We start from the raw sequence: 19,676 nt of genomic DNA on the forward strand, positions 1-19,676 counted from the left end.
ACGACGTAAATGCCTTCTCTCGACATTCACCTTAGATTACAAATATCTCTCTCATCCTGTAATCTGTGGATGAACTGAACTCTCATCCCTTACCATCTCAAGATTATAAGCCTGGTGCCCCCTCCCCCCCGCCCCCAGCTCAATATTTTGGGAGTTATATTGACACATATGCATACTGATAACACTGTTAACCTTTGATCATTCTTGTTTAAGTTGCTATATTAAGCACACACTAATAAGGATAGTGGTTTTAACTCAACACCAGACTGCAGGTGTAGTCTATTGCTGTTGGTTCATTTAAACCGTTACGGGTCCGTAACAGAGTTAACGCAGACACACCTGAAGGTTGCGCGCTTAGTCGACCGCTGCACGATCTGTCATGTTTGTATATCTAAACACAGCTACAAGATCTGTGCTATATTCCATGTTCTTATGAATTTTTTTGCTGTTCTAATCTCAGCTAGCGGCGAAAATTGCAAAATCTTGCAAAATTTCAAGATGTACATGTATGTGAAAGTCACGTGAGCCCCCTTTCCCGCAGATCTGCCTTGTTTCCGAGGCTCCGTCCCCAGCTGAGATGACGTAAATTACTGTCCTGACTTTCCTTCAGTTCTGTGTTGAAGCGGGTCGGCGGCGGCGGATCGTCTGTAGGATCCGGATTGGGAGAGTACCATCCCCCCCAGAGTGGGGAATCGGGGGGAGGGTTCACTGTCCGCGCCTGAAGAGAGCAAGTTCTCATCGGTGAGTATTGAGCCTGGTCCCGAGGGTGGACGTCTTATGTTGAGTAGTGAATCCAGTTAACTTCCCCGATCTGGCGGCCTCTCTGCGCTCGCTGGACAGAACCTGCCGGGGTAGGTCTGTGTTCTGGGACCTTCACAACAGACTGACTGAGATGAGCCGCCGCTCAGACCCTTTTGCCCTGCTCCTAGGAGCGTGATGGGGTGGTGATACCGAGACTGCACTCATCTGTTGGGGTTTATCCCGGGAACTTTACCTCCATCACCCAGTCCAGCATCGGGTCCAAATTCCACCTGGATCGATAGCCAGTGTCTACAATTGTTTTACATCATTCCAGGGCGCGGGAAGCGGCCCCTGCACCTGGTGTGTTCTTGCAGACAGAGAAGGTTAAAGCGGGTAATCGCACCTTCGGGACACTGTTCCATCTGCCTGAGTAGATCCATCTTTCACCCGTTCAGACAAGGCAGTGAGATCCAGATCTCTCACGGCCTCTCGTTTTGGGTGGCCATCGTTGTGTGTTTTCTTTTGTTGAATCCATGCCACAGTTCCCACTTGCCGAAGCGCAGCCATTGTTTCCAGTTCTATAACCCCATTATTGCGAGAAATAAGTCTTTTCCATTTATCTGGGCTTCCCAAAAGTTTGTAAACGTCAGTTCAGCCTTCCTTCAACGGGTGTTGCATATCATCCACACAGATCAATACAACAGCACATCGAGGTGATATAAGGTAAAACAATAACAGAGTGTAACAGAGCGTTATGGTTACAGAGAGAGTGCAGTGCACATCGAGTTAGACTGTGAGATTAAGTGTCCAACTTATCGCACTGGGGAACATTCAATGTGCTAACAACAGCAGGCTGGAAGGTTTCCTGGAGCTTGGTGCTATGTGATTTCAATGTTGTTTTAAATCTCCGACCCGGCTGAGAAGAGAGAATATCGAGCGTTATGAGGATCTTTGATGCTGCCGGCTTTACTGATGCAATGGGAAGTGCAGAAACAGTCCAGGGAGGGGAGTCTGGAGTTTGTTATTCGTGGAAATGTTCTCATCCCAATAGTAGTTTACAAAGTTTACAAGAAAGATTTCTGAAATGAAAAGCTTTATGTATGTGATACATTTGTTGACTCTGGGCCTTTTCTCAAAGGAGGGATGAGGGCGCTGGGAGTAGGAACCTCACTGAAACCTATCCAATACTGATCTCTCGATAGAGTGGACGGGTGAAGATGTTTTCATCACTAGCGGAGTCTAGGAAGTGAGAGCAAAACCTTACAAACCATTCAGCTGTATCTAGAAACCTTCTCCTCCATCATTCTATCTAGTAGCAGGGGCCGAACTTGACTGTATTGTCAAATGTAGTTTTACGTTACTCGAAGGTACAGAAATTTGATAGAAGTTTTAATCGCTTAACTAAGCAAAGACGGAAACCTCATGAATATCTCCTCAATATAATGCCTTTTGTAAATAACAGCTTACCGACGTTTGAAGCAGACTGATCGTATTCAAAAAGTGCTTCATTTTGGAACAGCTTCTGCACTGCTGAAGTTCCATAGAGTTGGAATTACCAGCATATTTACTGGATGTACCTCGACAGGGTTAAAACAGCAACTGGTATTTTAGTTTTCCATTATAAAATGGCTGAGTGTTCAGTACTCACTGTGGTCATAATGAAACTCAGAGCATGTGAGATTGGGAATGTTGCTTCCTTTTTCGTTTACATCTGGTGGGCCTCTTCCTCAGTCACCAGGGAAACAGGCCACCAGAACTTGAAGGAGTGTTGAAGATTTTTATCACTCTGTAGTCACAGCTGCCTAGTGTAAAGACAGAGGCCTCAAGATCCACTGTGGGCTCGGGGATGATTTGAGCATTTACTGTCTGGAATATATGATGTCTGGGTTGGAATGAAGAGATGACTAATGAATGTAGGAATTGTAGTTATGCAAATAGTTTTACAATGTCAAAAACATCTTCCATCAGTTAATATTCATGAATCAAAAGAAAAAAAATCTATACTCTCTTTCCAAGACTGTATTTACTATTTAATATTAAAATACATTGTTCCTGTTCCACTACAGGAAAAGTGGCAGCTAAATGACCTGGTGCAGATCCCACTCAACAATAAAATAATCAACAATATGCCCAATTTAGCTGTGGAGACAAGCTGAAATGTATCCCGGGCTATTTTGTGAACCACGGCCTGGAGGTCAACGCGGATCCCCGTCCAGACAATGGTTCCTCAGGTTACAATTCTGTCATGCGTTGTTATTGGAGTGTTAGTATTTTGAACTGGGAATAGCTGAGACACTGCAGCAGATTAGTACATATATAATGGACCCGTCGGTCAAGTTGCCCGGGCGTATGAGATGATGAGTTAGTATTAATGTTCTGTGCTCAGATGTTTGGTTCTGGGGTTCCTTTGGAAGCAAAGAAGAGAATGAGTTGCCATTCCCTCCCTCACAGTGAGAGGCTGTGAGTTCATGGGCAGTTCCGCGTTTGCAGAAGCAAATCCGGGGTTTTGTGTTCAATCCGTTTTTGGAAAGTCCCTCTTACTGTCCGCTGCGGTGAGTTAGTGTGAGTCAAATAGAAATTCAAAAAGGGGAAGCTAAAGACAGACGCATCGATATTACAGAAGTACCAGCATTGAGGTGGTGTACAGGCAGTTACCGAGGTATGAGAGGAGAATTGGCCAGAATTGATTGGAAATGATCTGATGACAGCAGACAGAGCAACTTGTGGGAAGTTGGAGGGTTGGTAAGGTTGTAAAAACAAACAGAAGGCAACAAAATTTGTTTAAAAAAAAGTAAAGTTAGAATACCAAAGTAAACGAGCCAATAATATTAAAGAGGATTCTAAACGTTCCTTCAGATACATAAAGTGTAAAAGAGAGGCACGACTGGATATCAGAACGCTACAAAACGTTACTGCTGATGTAGTAAATGGGGACAAGGAATGGTGGACTAACTGAATAAGTATTTTGCATCAGTCCTCATGAAGGAAGACACGGGCAGTATATTAGAAGTTCCAGGTGACAGGGGACATGAAGTGTGTGAAGTTACCATAACTAGAGAGAGGTTTCTTGGGAAACTAAAAGGTCTAAAGTTAGATATCTCACCTGGACTAGATGGCGTGTAACCCAGAATTCTAAAATCGGTACCAGAAGAGATGGCGAGACATTAATAACGTCCTTTCCAGGATTACTGACTTTTGTAATGGTTCCGGAAGACTGGAAAATTGCAAATGTCACTTCACTCTTTAAAAAAGGAATTGGACAGAAGGGAGCCCATCTGCCAGTTTGTCTGACCTCAGTAGGTAGGAAGATATTGGTGTCGATTATTAAGGATGTGGTCTCAGGGGACTTGGAGACAAGTCATTAAATAGGCCGTAGTCAGCTGGATTTCCTCAAGGGAAAATCTTGCCTGACAAATCTGATGAATTTCTTTCAAGAAATAACACGCATGATAGACAAAGGAGAATCAGTAAATGCTGTGTATTTGGACTTTCAGAAAGTCTTTGTTACGCTGCCACACATAAGGTTGCTTAACAAGCGACGAGATCATGGTATTACCAGACAGATTCTGCCATTATTAAAGCAGTGATTGATTGGAATGGGGCAAAGCGTGGGAATAAAATAAACCTTTTCTGAATTTCTCCCAGTGACTAGTGATATTCCACAAGGATCCGTGTTGGGACCGATTCTTTTACGTTATATGTTAAATAATTGGGTGATGGAATTGATGGCTTTGTTGTACAGTTTGCCGACTGTATGAAAATAGGTGGAGGGCATGTGATTTTGAGGAATTAGAAAAGCTACAGAAGGACATAGACAGATTAGGAAACTGGGCAAAGAAGTAGAATACAGTGTTGAGAAGTGTATGGTCATGGACTTTGGTAGACAAAATGAAAGCGTTAGTTATTTTCTAAATACAAAAGAAAACAAAGATGCAAAGGTACTTGGGGGTCCGTGTGCAGGATTCCCTAATGATTAATTTGTAGGTTGAGACTGCGGTAAGGAAGGCAAATGCGATGTTAGCATTCATCTCAAGAGGATTAGAATATAAAAGAAAGGAAGTAATGTTGAAACTTTGTAATGCCAAGTCCACACTTGAAGTATTGTGAGCAGGTTTGGGCCTCTTAACTTCGATGGGAATGTGCTGAAAATGTAGAGGGTTCAAAGGTTGTTCACGAAAATGATTCCACGATTGAATTGCTTGTCATATGACAGCGTTTGATAGCTCTGGGCCAGTATTCACTGGAATTCAAAGGAAGGAAAGGGTGACCTTATTGAAACCTATCGAATGGTGAAAAGCCTTGAGAGAGTTTATGTGGAGATGATGGTAGTATAGTCTACGAGCAGATGACACTACCCTAAAATAGAGGGGCGTCCTATCAGAACGGTGTGAGCAGGAATTTATTTTGTCATGGAATGTCGAATCTGTGGAAGTTTATTTTTGCCACAGGCAGCTGTGGGGGGGGGGGGGGGAACTTTGTGTATATTTAAGACAGAGGTTGATAGATCCCTGATTGATCAAGCCATGAAAGGATGTGGTGAAAAGGCTGGGAATGAGAGGAAACTTAGATCAGACATGATGAAATTGTGGAGTAGACTCGATGGGCCAAATGACCTAATTCTGCTCCTATATCATATGGTCGAATGGAGATAGAACATACCATAGAACATAGAATAGTACATCACGGGAACACGCTCATTGGAATGAAACCTGGAATCATTTTCCAGAACCGCGTTTTAACCCTCCCAATTTTTAACACATCTTTTCTCATGTTAGAGGCTTAAACCTTAAATTCTCAACAGTACATCCTTTCTTTTGTATTACAGTCCTCTTCAAATGAATGCAAAGATCGCATTTGTCTTCTCCACTGTCAACTAAAGCTGTGCATTAACCTATAAGGAAATTGCACAAGCACTGCCAAGTCTCTTTGCGCCTCAGTAGTTGTTGTTGTTGTTGTTGTTGTTGTTCTTTTTTTTTCTTTTAAATTTTTGGTCCCAGCCTGTCCATTATCTCCACACAGTTCAAATGGGAAATATGCTTATTATTCTCATGTACCGAGGTGCAATGAAAATCCTGTTTAGCATCTCATCCATGCAGGTCAATAGAGCCCAACAGGACATTGAGGTGATATAAAGTAAAACAATAACAGAGTGTAACAAAGCATTATAGTTACAGAGAAACTAAAGAGCAGGGAGACATATGGTGCAAGGTCACCGCAAGTTAAATTGTGAGGTTAAAGTCCAACTTATAACGTCGGGGACCATTCAATTTGCTGATAACAGCAGAACGGAATCCGACCTTGAGCCTGATGGTGTGTCTTCCATTTTTTCAATCTTCGCCTAAGGTGGAAAATGAGAATGTCGGGCATTGTGTGGTTATGTCGTCTGCTTCACTGATGCAACAGAGAGTGCAGGCAGTCCATGGTGGGCAGGTTGGTTTCCGTGATGTCCTCAGATGTCTACAGCTCTCTGCAGTTCCTTGCGCTTACGAGTAAAGCAGGAACCGTACGAACGCGTAAGGTATCCTGTTGGGATACTCTCTATGGAAAGTTGATGAAATTTGGTGAAGGAAAAAGTCACATGCTAAAGTTCCTATTGTTTGTTCTATCTCTGTATTTTAGAATATTTTCACGCAATAATAGGCATTGCTAATTTACTATCTGCTGAAGGACCACTTGCTACTGTCAATTATCCTTACTCACACCTGGCTCCTTCAGCTTACCCCATGCCGATTTTGTTCAAAATCCGTCCAGCTTGAATCCCGTCATTTCAATAATAAATACCAACCATCTTATCAACATATGTCCAGCCTGTATATATATATATATATATATATATATAACTATATATATCAACCAGCATGTTCATTCTCTGTCCAGCCTGTATCACAGCACCTCAATGTTTATATATCAATCACCTTGTGCAACCTCTGTCCAGCCTGTATCCCTCTACCTTAACCATATATATCAACCAGCATGTTCATTCTCTGTCCAACCTGTATCATGCCGCCTCAGTAATTATATATCACCTAACTTGATCAAACTCTGTCCAGCTTCTAATCCCACCACCTCAATGATATAGATCAACCATCTTGTTCAGCCTCTGTCCAGGCTGTATCTCACCACCTCAATGATACATATCAACTATCTTTTACAACCTTTCTCCAGTCTGTATACTGCCATCTCAATGATAAATATCTAGTTCAAACTCTGCCTATTCCATATACCGCCAGCCTAATGATATATATACTTTAAGCAATGTTTCCTGTAATCGTTCCTTTCATTCTGAGGTAGCGTTTTGCACCTCTTATCGCAATGAGTCATCCAGGACTCGGTTGTTGTTAGCTAGAGTTATCACCGGGTTAATGGAATGAAACATAGCGCAAGGCAAATCAGCCATTACAATATTTTTTCACATTTACAAATTTACTGCTGTGTTAATCTTTGCCAAAATGTAACTTACAGTACATGATGTGAAGTCTATTATTTCCCCTTTCGTTTATTTTCTGTTCCTTATATTTTGAGCGTGTCTTGCATTTGTAGCTTCTTGATACAGCTAACCATGGTATCATTTTCAGCGAATTGTGGATCTGTACTCCCATGTCAGCTTGTTTTGTCTCACACCACAGAACATTGTCACTCCCTGTATCAGTCATACCTTGGTTTATCTTGCCAAATTGCAACAGCCCGCTGTTGTCAGCATTAAAATTCCTGTACTAGTTTGTAACCTACCTTTTCAGTTGGTCCAGAGCACTTTGGTAGCCTTTCTCATTGTCAACTACATCCCCATATCTGTATAATCCACATATTTCCTGCTCCAGTTTGCCACATTTTCATCTGTTCTCTAACTCATTAATATCAATACCTGCAGCACCCCGCGAGTCTCATGCTTACGTTCGGAGAGACAACCATTTGCAATCTCTCTCTGGCTTCTGCACTCGCTTCATCCTGAATTATAAGGACCTTTCCCTTTTGGACCAGTCTCCCATACAGAACTTTGTCAAACGCCCTGTTAATATCAATGTAGGCAATGACACCCATATTACCTTCATCAAACTTCTTGATAACTTCCTCAAATATTTCAATGATTTGATTAGACATGACCTGTCAGGCTGACTATCTCTCATCAGGCCCGGTCTTTCGAAATCCTATAAATTCCGTTTATTAAAATACCTTCCAAGGACATACCCAAGACTGATGTCAGGATCACGTGCCTATAATATCCCTTCTTACCTTTCCAGCCTCTCTAGCCCAAATGAGCAAAACCAGCTATCCTGCCATCCTGTGGCATATCACCCATAGCTCTGTGCATGTTAAATGTCGAGCAGTTTCTGCACTGACCTCCCACAGGGTCCGAGGTACACTTTGTCAGGCCCTGAGCATTTAACCTTTCTAATTCAGCAAACACCTGTTCTGTAATCTGTATACAATCCATAACAAGACTAACTTTTCCCGATTTTGATATTCTCTGTATCTGTCTCCCAAGTAAATACAGGCAAACAAAAGACATTGAACATCTACTCCATCTCCTTCGGTTCCTTGTCTAGATAGCACGCTGAACTTTTCTGACAGTTAATTGGGCAGTGAGAAATATTTGGCTCAATAAATTATTCCGCACCAAATTGTCTGTGTCCGTGGAAAAGTGCCCATTACAGTTGTTGTTTACAAAGTTCAGAAGAGTGATTCTGGAATAAAAAGTTTTATGTATGAGGAACATTTGGTGTCTCTGGGACTGTTCTCAATGGAGGGGTGGTGACTCTCGGAACAGGAACCCCAATGAAATCCTGAGGTCTAGATAGAGTGGATAGGGACAAGATGTTTTCAACAGTAGGGGAGTCTAGTAACTGAGGTTCCAATCTCAATCTATTCAATTGTATCTGGGGACCTTCCCTTCCATCAATCTGTTCAGTAGCCGGATCTAATTTGAACCTGTATCAATGCCTGGGGTTGATCATTGATATAAGCTATTTGCCGACACAAGAATACAATGGAATTTTAACCACTTAATTGAACAAAGAAGTAAACTTTATGGTTATCACCATGAAGCATTGTGTGATGTCCTTATGTAAATATCCTATAGTGACATTTGGAGCGGACAGGCCGCATCAAACAACGTGGATTTGAGTTTGGACCAGCTTCTGCACTGCTGGAAGTTCTGTAGGGATGGAAATACCAACAGATTTACTGGGCGCACCTCGAGACGGGGTTAAAACATGCACTGGAATTTTAGCTTCCCCATTACAAAATAGCTGAGAGCTCAGTATTCATCTTAGTCAAAATGAAACTCAGAGCATGTGAGTTGTTCCTTAATTCCTATTTTCAGTTAGTTCTGCTGAGCCAGTTCCCCCATCACCAGGGTAACACCCACCAGAGCTGCAAGGAGTGTTGAACATTTTTATCACTCTCTGGTCACTACCCCTTACCGGAGAGACAGTGAACTCAGGAGCCGGTGTGAACGGGAGAATGCCTTGAGCTTTTACTGTAGGGAGTGTCTGATGTTTATATTGGAATAAAGAGATAACGAATGAATGTAGGGATCGCATTTATGCAAATCTCTTCAGGATGCCACAAACATCTTGCAGTCAGCCAATATTTGTGCATCAAACAGACAAAAACCTGTACTGAGTTTCCAGTGATTTATTTTCAATTTTATATTAAAAACATTTTCTTATTGTTTCACTATGGGAGATGTGGCGGAGAATTGCATTGACCCAGGACCCGCTCCGCAATACGACAATGAACATATGTGTTCAATTTAACTGCTGAAGACAAGTTAAAATATACTCCCATCCGCTGCTGACCCACGGCCGGGTTCCCCGCCCAGTTAAAGTATCATCAGGTTCCAGTTTTGTTATGGGATGGAGGGTAGTGTTAATTTTAGAGCTGGGATTAGACGAGATACTGCTGAATATTATCAATAGGAAGGAGTCCTGGGAGTGTTGGTGCTTGGCATATAATCCTGGGATGGGACTCCAGGATTACGGAACTGGCAGTCTTCTCCAAAGAGATATTACAACTGAACATATCTCTACCTTCCTCGCTCGCACACCGCCGCCTTCTTTCAACAGGGATCACTGTCTCCACAATTCCCTCGTTCATTCATCCCTCCTCTCTAATCTCCCTCTCAGCCACTTATCCCTGCAAGCGGCCCAAGTCCTACACCTACCCGTACACCTTCTCCCTCACCTCCATTCAGACATGAAACAGTCCTTCCAGGTGAGGTAACACTTCACCTGCAAACTGCTGGGCTCATTTATTGTACCCCGTGCTCCTGATGCGCCCTCATTTACATTGATGAGACCCCCCCATAAATTGGGAGACCGTTTTGTCGAGCATCTCTGTGTCACCTGCCACAACGGGGACTTCGCAGCGGCCAAACATTTTAATTTTGATTCCCATTCCGACGTCTCGATCAATGGCCTCCTCTTGTGCCAAAATGAAACCGCCCTCAGGGTGGAGGAGCAACACCTTATATTCCATCTGTTTATCCTCCAACCTGATTGTATGAATATTGAATTCTCCTTCCAGTAAACAAATTACCCCCACCCACTTCTCCTTTCCTCACTCTGAACTTTCATTTTTTCTCACAACCCTATTACTTCCCCCTGGGTCCCCTCCTTCCTTTTCTCCTATTGACAACTTTCCTAATCTTTATTCTCCAGCCTTGACCTGCCATCACTTGACCTCACCGATCACCTTCCAGCTCCCCGACCGTTTTATTCAGATCACTTCACCTCCTCTCCAGTAGTGAAAGGGGTTCGTGGCCTAAAATGTCGACTGTATACCCTTTTCCATAGATACTGCCTGTTGTGCTGAGTTCCTCCAGCATTTTGTGTCCGTGTTGCTTTGGATTTACAGCGTTTGCAAGCTTTCTCGTGTTTAAGTATGGTAATTACCATAACAATTATTTACGCTTTGGTGAGATTATATCTGGAATACGGTGTAAAAATTCTGCTCCCCATATTAGGGTGGGTTATGTAGACCAAAGAACAAACTGCCGGAGGAACTCAGTGTGTCGGGCAGCATCTGTTGAGGGAAATGGACTATCAACGTTTCGGGCCGAGACCCTCCCTCTGGACTGAGAGTGGACGAGAAATAGTCAGAGAAAAGAGGTGAGGGGTGGGGATGGGGCAAGAGCTGGGGAGTGAGAGGTGAATCCAGGTGAGGGGGTGGTGGGAAGGTAGAAATAGTGACGGGGGTGGGAGGTGAGTGGTTGGGGCAACACGGGGCTGCAGAAGATGGAAATTAATTCCATAGAGGATTAACAAAGAGGATAGAGAGTATTTGTTTCAGAGGTTCACCAGACTGATCCCTGGAGGACGATAACGATCACTGATCGTCTTCACATAAAACAGAGGCCGGCAGATGTGTGGAGACCGAAGGGATCGAGGAAATTAGGATCGAGCAGGGACATGTGGCTGAGATGGGAGAGCAGCCGTCATCTTGTTGATGGTTAGAGGGGCTGAATGGCCACCTCCTGCTGTTTCTCACTTGATGTTTCAGTGTTCCTGTCCAGTGAGGCCGGAGGAATGTGAATAGAAATTACTGTTTATAAACATAGAAGTTATTTGAATGAAACCTGCACAACAACTGTTCAGGTCTGAATTGTGTGTCAGACCGGGATGTAAATCGAACCCATAACTCTGAGACGGGGTGGGATGTGGAGAGCGATGGGGACGGCGAAGTTACCGTGGAAAAAAATTTAAAAAGTAGCTGGTGTAAATATGAAATAATTTGTAAAATGCGGCAGGTAAGTCGGGCAGCGTGTGAGGGGCGAGGAGCAGAGTCACCGGATCAGAAGGGAGACCCTCCACGCGTCACGTGATCCAGTATGTTGCTCCCATTTCAAACGCTGATCCGCTTCCGATAGCTTCCGAGGCCCCGCCGCCGCTCTCACAGTCTCCAGGTGGGCAGTGGTTTACTTTCCGTTCTCTGTTGAAGCGGATCGTCGGTTGGTCCCGAGGGGAGAACGAGACCAACAATTTCCCATCGGTGAGTACTCAAGCCGATCCCGTGGAGGGCTTTACCTGATGTCGGGCAGAGAGTCCATTTAACTTCCTCGAACTGGCGGCCTCGTCCCGCTTCCTGGACACAACCTGTCGTGGTCGGTCCGTGTTATTGGACCGTCACACCGAACCGCCTGAGATGAGCCGCCGCTCAGCCCCTGGTATTCTTGTCCCAGGAGCGACATGAGGTGGTGATGCCGAGACCGAACCCATCAGTTCAGTTGTACCTGGGGAACTTTACCTCCATCACCTGGCCAGGTATCGGATCCAAACTTCACCTGGATTGATACCTGGGGTCGATAATTGCTTTACATATTTCCAGCACATTGGAAGCGGCCATTCGGCCCGTTGTGTTCTTGCAGACACGAGCGTTAAACAGAGGAATCGCACCCTTGGGTCACTGCTCCACGTGTATGAGTAGTTTCATCTTTCCCCGTTCAGACAGGACAGTGAGATCCAGATCTCTCACGTCCCCTCGGGGGTCTGGGAAGTTTATTTCCATTTTCATTCCATGACTACGACTTGCCGAAATGCTGACAGTGTTTCCCGATATCTGGCCCGGTTAATGCGAGAATTAAGTCTTGTTCATTTATCTGGGTTTCTCATAATTATGTACACTCCCTCCAGAATTTCCAGAGGAGCAACCCAGGCTGTCTAATATTTCCACACGTTTGAAATGGGGAATCTTTATTTTGTTTTACATGTACAGAGGTACAGTGAAAATCATATCTTCGGTATTATCCACACAGATCAATACGTTACAGCAGTACATTAAGGTAAAACAATACCAGAGTGTAACAACTCATTCTGGTTACAGAGAAAGTGCAGTGTAGGTAGATATGTGGTGCAAAGTCACATCGATTTAGACTGTGAGGTCAGGAGTCCACTCATCACGCTGGGGAACATTCAGTTCGCTTATAACAGCAGAATGGACACCGTCCCTGAGCCTGGTGGTATGTTTCTGTTTTATTTAATCTTCGCCCCGATGGGAGGGTGAGAAGTGAGAATGTTCAGGTTGTGGGGATGTTTCATTATGTTGGATGCTTTACTGAGGCAGTGGGAAGTGTAGACTGAGCCCATGGAGGGGAGGTTAGTTTCTATGATGTACTCATCTTCTCCAGGATTGTTTTTTTTTCGCTGGAGCGACCAGAGGTTTAAGTACCGGGATGGGATACTTTCTGCGGAGAATTGTTAAAGCGTGTAGATTCGAAATGGAAATATACCAAAGTTCTTATTGTTTGTTCTGGTTTTGTTATATTGGAATTTGTTATCTACTGGTGTGTACTATTATTTCAGTATCTGTGTATTACTGGAGGACCATCAGAGATCGCCCTTGATCCCCTTCTCCCATCCGGCTCCATCTGCTGAACCCTGCCCATTTGGTTCAACCTCTGTCCAGCCGGCATCCCATCACCTCAGTGATATATATCAACCATCATGTACAACCGCTGTCCAGCCTGTATCCCAGAAACTCAATGATATATATCAACCATATTGTTCAATCTCTCTCCAGTCTGTATCCCATCACCGCAATGACACATGTCTACCATCTTGTTCAATCTTTGTCCAGCCTGTATCCTACAACCTCAATAATATATATCAACCATCTTATTCAATCTCTGTCCAGTCTGTATCTCACCACCTCAATGATATATATCAACCATCTTGTTCAATCTCTGTCCAGTCTGTATCCCACCACCTCAATGATATATACCAACTATCTTGTTCAATCTCTGTCCAGTCTGTATCCCACCACCTCAATGATATATATCAACAATGTTCAGCAATCTCTGTCCAGCCTGTATCCTACAACCTCAATGATATATATCAACCATCTTGTTCAATCTCTGTCCAGTCTGTATCCCACAACCTCAATGATATATATCAACCATCTTGTTCAATCTCTGTCCAGTCTGTATCTCACCACCTCAATGATATATATCAACCATCTTGTTCAATTTCTGTCCAGTCTGTATCCCACCACCTCAATGATATACATCAACAATCTTCAGCAACCTCTGTGCAGTCTGTATCCTACAAACTCAATGATATATATCAACCATCTTGTTCAACCTCTCTCCAGCCTGTATCCCACCACCTCAATGATATATATCAATCATCTTATTCAAAATCTGTCCAGTCTGTATCCCATTGCCACAATGGCATATTTCAGGAAGCTCTCTTTCAAACTTTGTCTTCATTGTGAACTTCTGTTTTTCATCTTTTCCAGGATTGTTTTTTTTGATAGCTGGAGCTACCAGAGGTTTAATTGAATACAGCACATGGCAGGGTAAAAGCAGCCATTTCAATTTTAGTATCAGCGTGACAAAATTAGATTAGATTAGCTGCTGGGGGCAGGCTGAAGTGTATCCGCATCCTCTATACAGACCGGGGAACCAGCCTGAGCCCCGGCCCCGGCAGAGGGTCATTATGTTCCAATTCTACCTTAGTTTGTGAATCGAAAGTGGCAGGAACACCACGGCAAATCGCCGGCACCGAAGTGTCTTTGTATGGGTGATAATATTGGGCTGGTGACTCTGATGACATGGAACTGGCAGTTTACGGGCTTCAGTCCAGGTAGGTAATTCGACAGCCGGAATCAGAATTTTCTCAGTCTGCAGTGAAGCTGAAGTCTTGGGCAGTTAGACTTGGGGAAATCTCCGTCTACACTGCCCAATGGGACATCATATCTGTCAAGTATTTTGGATATTATTTAAGAGTTAACTAGGGAGTTGGGTGAATTAGGGCAGTGATGTTGTTGTTCTGAACTTTGGTAAAGTCTGTCACAAGATGCCGCATGCCAGCTGATCTGGAAGGTTAGGTCACGTTGGATTCACGGGGAGCTGGCGAGGTGGATTCACACCGGGCTCGAGATCAAGAAGCAGAGAGAGATGATTGAAGACGGTTTTAGTGAATGGAGGCATGTGACGAGTGGGATGTGTGTGTCAGTGTTGAGACCTCTGTAATTCACTATTCATGCCATTGATTTGTATATGAATGTACATGGCACGATTCGCAAGTTTGAATTGAATGGATTTTTTACATCCTTCACATACATGAGGAGTAAAAATCTTTGTTATGTCTTGGTCTAAATGTGCAGTGTGCAATCAAAGTAACATAATAATTTATGATAAATTGAACAGTACATATAATATAGAGTACACTCAAATCAGCGTGAGCTAATCAGTCTGATGGCCTGGTGGAAGAAGCTGTCCCGGAGCCTGTTGATCCTGGCTTTTATGCTGTGGTACTGTTTTTTGGATGGTAGCAGCTGGAATAGATTGTGGTTGGGATGACTCTGGTCCCCAATGATCCTTCGGGCCCTTTTTACACACCTGTTCTTGTAAGTGTTCTGAATCATGGGAAGTTCACAACTACAGATGTGCTGGGATGTCCACACCACTCTCTGCAGGTTCCTGTGATTAAGGGAAGTACAGTTCCCATACCAGGCAGTGATGCAGCCAGTCAGGATGCTCTCAATTGTGTCCCTGTAGAAAATTCTTAGGATTTGGGGGCCCATCGCAAACCTCCTCAACTGTCTGAGCTGAAAGAGGCGCTTTTGTGCCTTTTTCACCACACACCTGGTGTGTACAGACCACGTGAGGTCCTCGGTGATGTGTATGCCGAGGAACTTAAAGCTGTTCGCCCTCTCAGCCCCATTGATGTTAATAGGGGTTTTCCTGTTTCCATTCCTCCTGTAATCCACAACTAGCTCCTTTGTTTTTGTGCCATTGAGGGAAAGGTTGTTATTTTGCCACCACCGTGTCAGAGAGATAATTTCTTCCCTGTAGGCCACCTCATTATTGCTTGAGAGGAGGCCAATCAATGTAGTGTCGTCGACAAATTTAATTAGCAAATTAGAGCTATGGGTGGCGACACAGTCTTGGGTATACAGGGAGACTAAATTCGGGAGGGCACCGAGTGTTGTGGAACAGAACGACCTGGGAGTACAAGAGTACAGTTCACTGAAAGTAGACGTGTTAGTATAGAGGGTGAAAAAGAAGGCTTTAATCATGCTGGCCTTCTTCAGTGTGGGCATTGACTTCTGGGTTATGGCCATTATATTGTTGTTGTGGCTAAACAGAATATTATAGAAACCTAGAAACATAGAAACATAGAAAATAGGTGCAGGAGTAGGCCATTCGGCCCTTCGAGCCTGCACCGCCATTTATTATGATCATGGCTGATCATCCAACTCAGAACCCAGCCTTCCCTCCATACCCCCTGACCCCTGTCGCCACAAGCGCCATATCTAACTCCCTCTTAAACATAGCCAATGAACTGGCCTCAACAGTTTGCTGTGGCAGAGAATTCCACAGATTCACCACCCTCTGTGTGAAGAAGTTTTTCCTAATCTCGGTCCTAAAAGGCTTCCCCTCTATCCTCAAACTGTGACTCCTCGTTCTGGACCTCCCCAACATCGGGAACAATCTTCCCGCATCTAGCCTGTCCAATCCCTTTAGGATCTTATACGTTTCAATCAGATCCCCCTTCAATCTTCTAAATTCCAACGAGTACAAGCCCAGTTCATCCAGTCTTTCTTCATATGAAAGACCTGCCATCCCAGGAATCAATCTGGTGAACCTTCTTTGTACTCCCTCTATCGCAAAGATGTCTTTTCTCAGATTAGGGGACCAAAACTGCACACAATACTCCAGGTGTGGTCTCACCAAGGCCTTGTACAACTGCAGTAGTACCTCCCTGCTCCTGTACTCGAATCCTCTCGCTATAAATGCCAGCATACCGTTCGCCTTTTTCACCGCCTGCTGTACCTGCATGCCCACTTTCAATGACTGGTGTATAATGACACCCAGGTCCCGTTGCACCTCCCCTTTTCCTAATCGGCCACCATTCAGATAATAATCTGTTTTCCTATTTTTGCCACCAAAGTGGATAACTTCACATTTATCCACATTAAATTGCATCTGCCATGAGTTTGCCCACTCACCCAACCTATCCAAGTCACCCTGCATCCTCTTAGCATCCTCCTCATTGCTAACACTGCCACCCAGCTTCGTGTCATCCGGAAACTTGGAGATGCTGCATTTAATATTATGTACAGATGTGTTCACCCTACTGCAGGAAAGATATTATCAATCTGGAGAGGGTGCAGACGAGATTGCTGAAGATGTTGTCTGGACTAGAGGGACAAGTCATAGGAAAAGGTTGGCCGAACTGGATCTTTATTCCGGAGGAGAATGAGGGTGACATTGTAGTTTATGAAATCAAGACGGAATATAGATAATTTGGTTGGTCGTGGTATTTTCCCCAGGGTTCAAGACATTGTTTAATGTCATTCTGGTACACAAGTGTAAAGGAGAACAAAATAATTGTTACTGTGGATCCAAAGCAAGACAGAGAAAAAACAAAATGATAGAGACCACAATAATAAACAAAACACAGCACATTAAGTATGGTAGCTTAAAAACATTGATCTTATGTCCCTCAAGTGACGTTAGGCACAGGAGTGTCTGGACATATGAGACTGATATTGTTTGTCTGGCCATAAAGTTACTTTAGGCACAGGAGTGTCTAGAACTGTCAGGAAATGTTAAACTAGTTGTGGGTGGGGTGTGAGGGTGGGTTAGTGAGTGGAGGTGTTGATCAGGCTGACTGCTTGGGGAAATTAACTGCTTTGAGCCTGATTGTCTGGGCGTGGATGTTATAATCCACAATACCTTTAAGGTAGCACCAGGGTGGTAAAGAGAGCTTTGGTCATATTGACCTTTATAACGCAGGCTATTAAGAAGAGGGGTTGGCATATGAATGCTAAAGTTGTAAAAGACTCCGTGATTCCAAAATATGCAGATTGTGTGCAGTTCTAGTCAGCTAGTTGGAGGAAAGATATCGATAAGCGTGAAAGAGTTGAGGGGAAATTACACACAAATTACTGGTATTTCAGGAAATAATTATAGTGATAGGTTGAACAGGTTATAACTTGATTACCTGGAATACAGGGGAATGAGGGGGTATCCTAGCAGGGTTCCAACTTTTCTATGACATTTACCCCCACAATTAAAGGAAGGATCCATGAACCCCAGGTTGTGAACCCCTGCTGGAGATGCAGAAATCCATGATGGTATAAACAGGGTGAATGCAGGTAGGCATTTTCCCCTCAGGTTGGGTAAGATCATGGATTTAGGGCAAAAAGTGACACATTTAAGGGGAATCTGAGGGGGAACTACTTCACTCTGAGGGTGGTGCGAATGCGGAACCAGCTCACAGCTGAAGTGAGAGATGAAGTTTCATTTGTAGTATCTGAGAGATGATTGGGTAGGTACATGGATGAGGGAGATATAGAGGGCTATTGTCTGGGACCACACCGAACATGGCACAGACTGGATGGGTTAACAGTCCTGTGTCTGTGCTGTAAGGGTTCTGTGAATCTCAATTGAAATTTCTACACATAATCGACATTTGTTGCAGACAGGTCGTATCCAACAACGTGTGTTTATTTTGGATCAGCATCTGCACTGCTGAGAGTTCTGCAGAGCTCGAACTACCGTGACATTTACTGAATGCACCTCGAAAGGGTAAAAACAACCACTGGAATTTTAGTATCACCATTACAAAATGGCTGAATGTCCACTTCAGCTTTGGCACAATGAAACTGAGAACGTGTGACACTGAGTTTGTTATTTCCTTGTTCAGTTATCTTTGTGAGCCACCTACTCCATCACCAGGGCAACAGCTCACCAGAGCTGCAAGGGGAGTTGAACATTTTTATTGCTCTCTGGTTACTGACTCTCAGCGGAGAGACAGTGGCCTCAGCAGCCGGTGTTGATACGACGATGCTTTGAGCATTAACTGTGCGGGATAGATGATGTCTGTGTTGGAATGAAGAAACAATTAATGATTGTAGGGATTGCATTTATGCAATTCTGTTCTGTGTGTCAAACATCTTGCAGTCAGTCAGTGTTTTGTGCATTAAAATAACAAAAAAAAATCTCCTGTACTCAGTTTCCAGTGCTGTAGTTCCAATTTTATATTTAAAACATTTTGTTCCTGTTACATGACGGGAAAAGTGCCGTATAATTGACCCTGGCTACACCGCACTCAAGAATAAAATAATGAACAAATGTGCTCAATGTAACTGTGGAGACAAGTTGAAATGTATCAAAACCCTCTTTGTGACCCAATGTTCATGTTTCCTGTCTGATCTCCATCCAGACAAAGGATCATCAGGCTCCAGTTCTGTCATGGGTTGGTGTGTGAGTGTAAGTTTTTGAACTGGGATTAGTTGAGACACTGCCGCATATTACCGGCAGCAAAGAGCACTGGGAGAGTTGGTGCTTGAGATACAATCTTGGGATGGGGCTCCAGGAATATGGAATTGGCAGTGTTTGGGCTTCGGTCCACGTTGGTGCTTTTACAGATGCGGATGGATGTTCCTGCTTCCGCAGTGAAGCAGACGTCTCCGGGGGCTGGATATTGGTAGCGTGAATCTCTCAGTGTGAGATGTGGGAAAGATGTGCGAGGCTCTCGGTGTGGGCTGTGACCCTCTGAGGTTGGATCCTGGGATACCACACATGTTTTCACCCAGATAAAATGAATCAGGGGATCAAGTTGTCCGGGTTTATAAGATGTTCAGCGAGCATTACTGTTCTGTGCTCAGATGTGTGGTTCTGAATTTCCTTTGGAAGCCAAACAGGGAATGAATTCTCATTCCATCCGTCACAGGGAAAGGATGTGATTAAATACGCTGTTTTGTGTTTGCACCAGTAGAAGTAGACTGGGGTTTCAGAATTCAATTCACATTTGGAAATTGCCCCTCACTGTCACCTGTCTATCTGCCGGTGGGAGTCAAATAGAAACTCAAGATGCTGAAGATAGAACAGAACATGGAAGAGTACATCACAGGAACAGGCCTTTTGACCACAATGGCATGCCAAACTAGCTGAAAAGTAAATCAACCCCCACCCCCCAAAAAAA

The 19,676-nt window shown here is 43.9% G+C and overlaps 1 protein-coding gene across 1 annotated transcript in view; it reads left to right on the forward strand.

The window, feature by feature from the left end:
* Nucleotides 1–622: 622 nt before the first annotated feature.
* The window catches only part of LOC134342133 (NACHT, LRR and PYD domains-containing protein 3-like), a 67,634-nt gene continuing 48,580 nt past the window's right edge, over nucleotides 623–19,676 (forward strand). Inside the window, 1 exon segment of the mRNA XM_063040091.1 lies at nucleotides 623–741. The gene's annotated coding sequence lies outside the window, so the exon portion shown is untranslated.

Source organism: Mobula hypostoma, unplaced genomic scaffold, assembly GCF_963921235.1.
Source record: "Mobula hypostoma unplaced genomic scaffold, sMobHyp1.1 scaffold_64, whole genome shotgun sequence".
Classification (NCBI taxonomy): Eukaryota; Metazoa; Chordata; class Chondrichthyes; order Myliobatiformes; family Myliobatidae; genus Mobula; species Mobula hypostoma.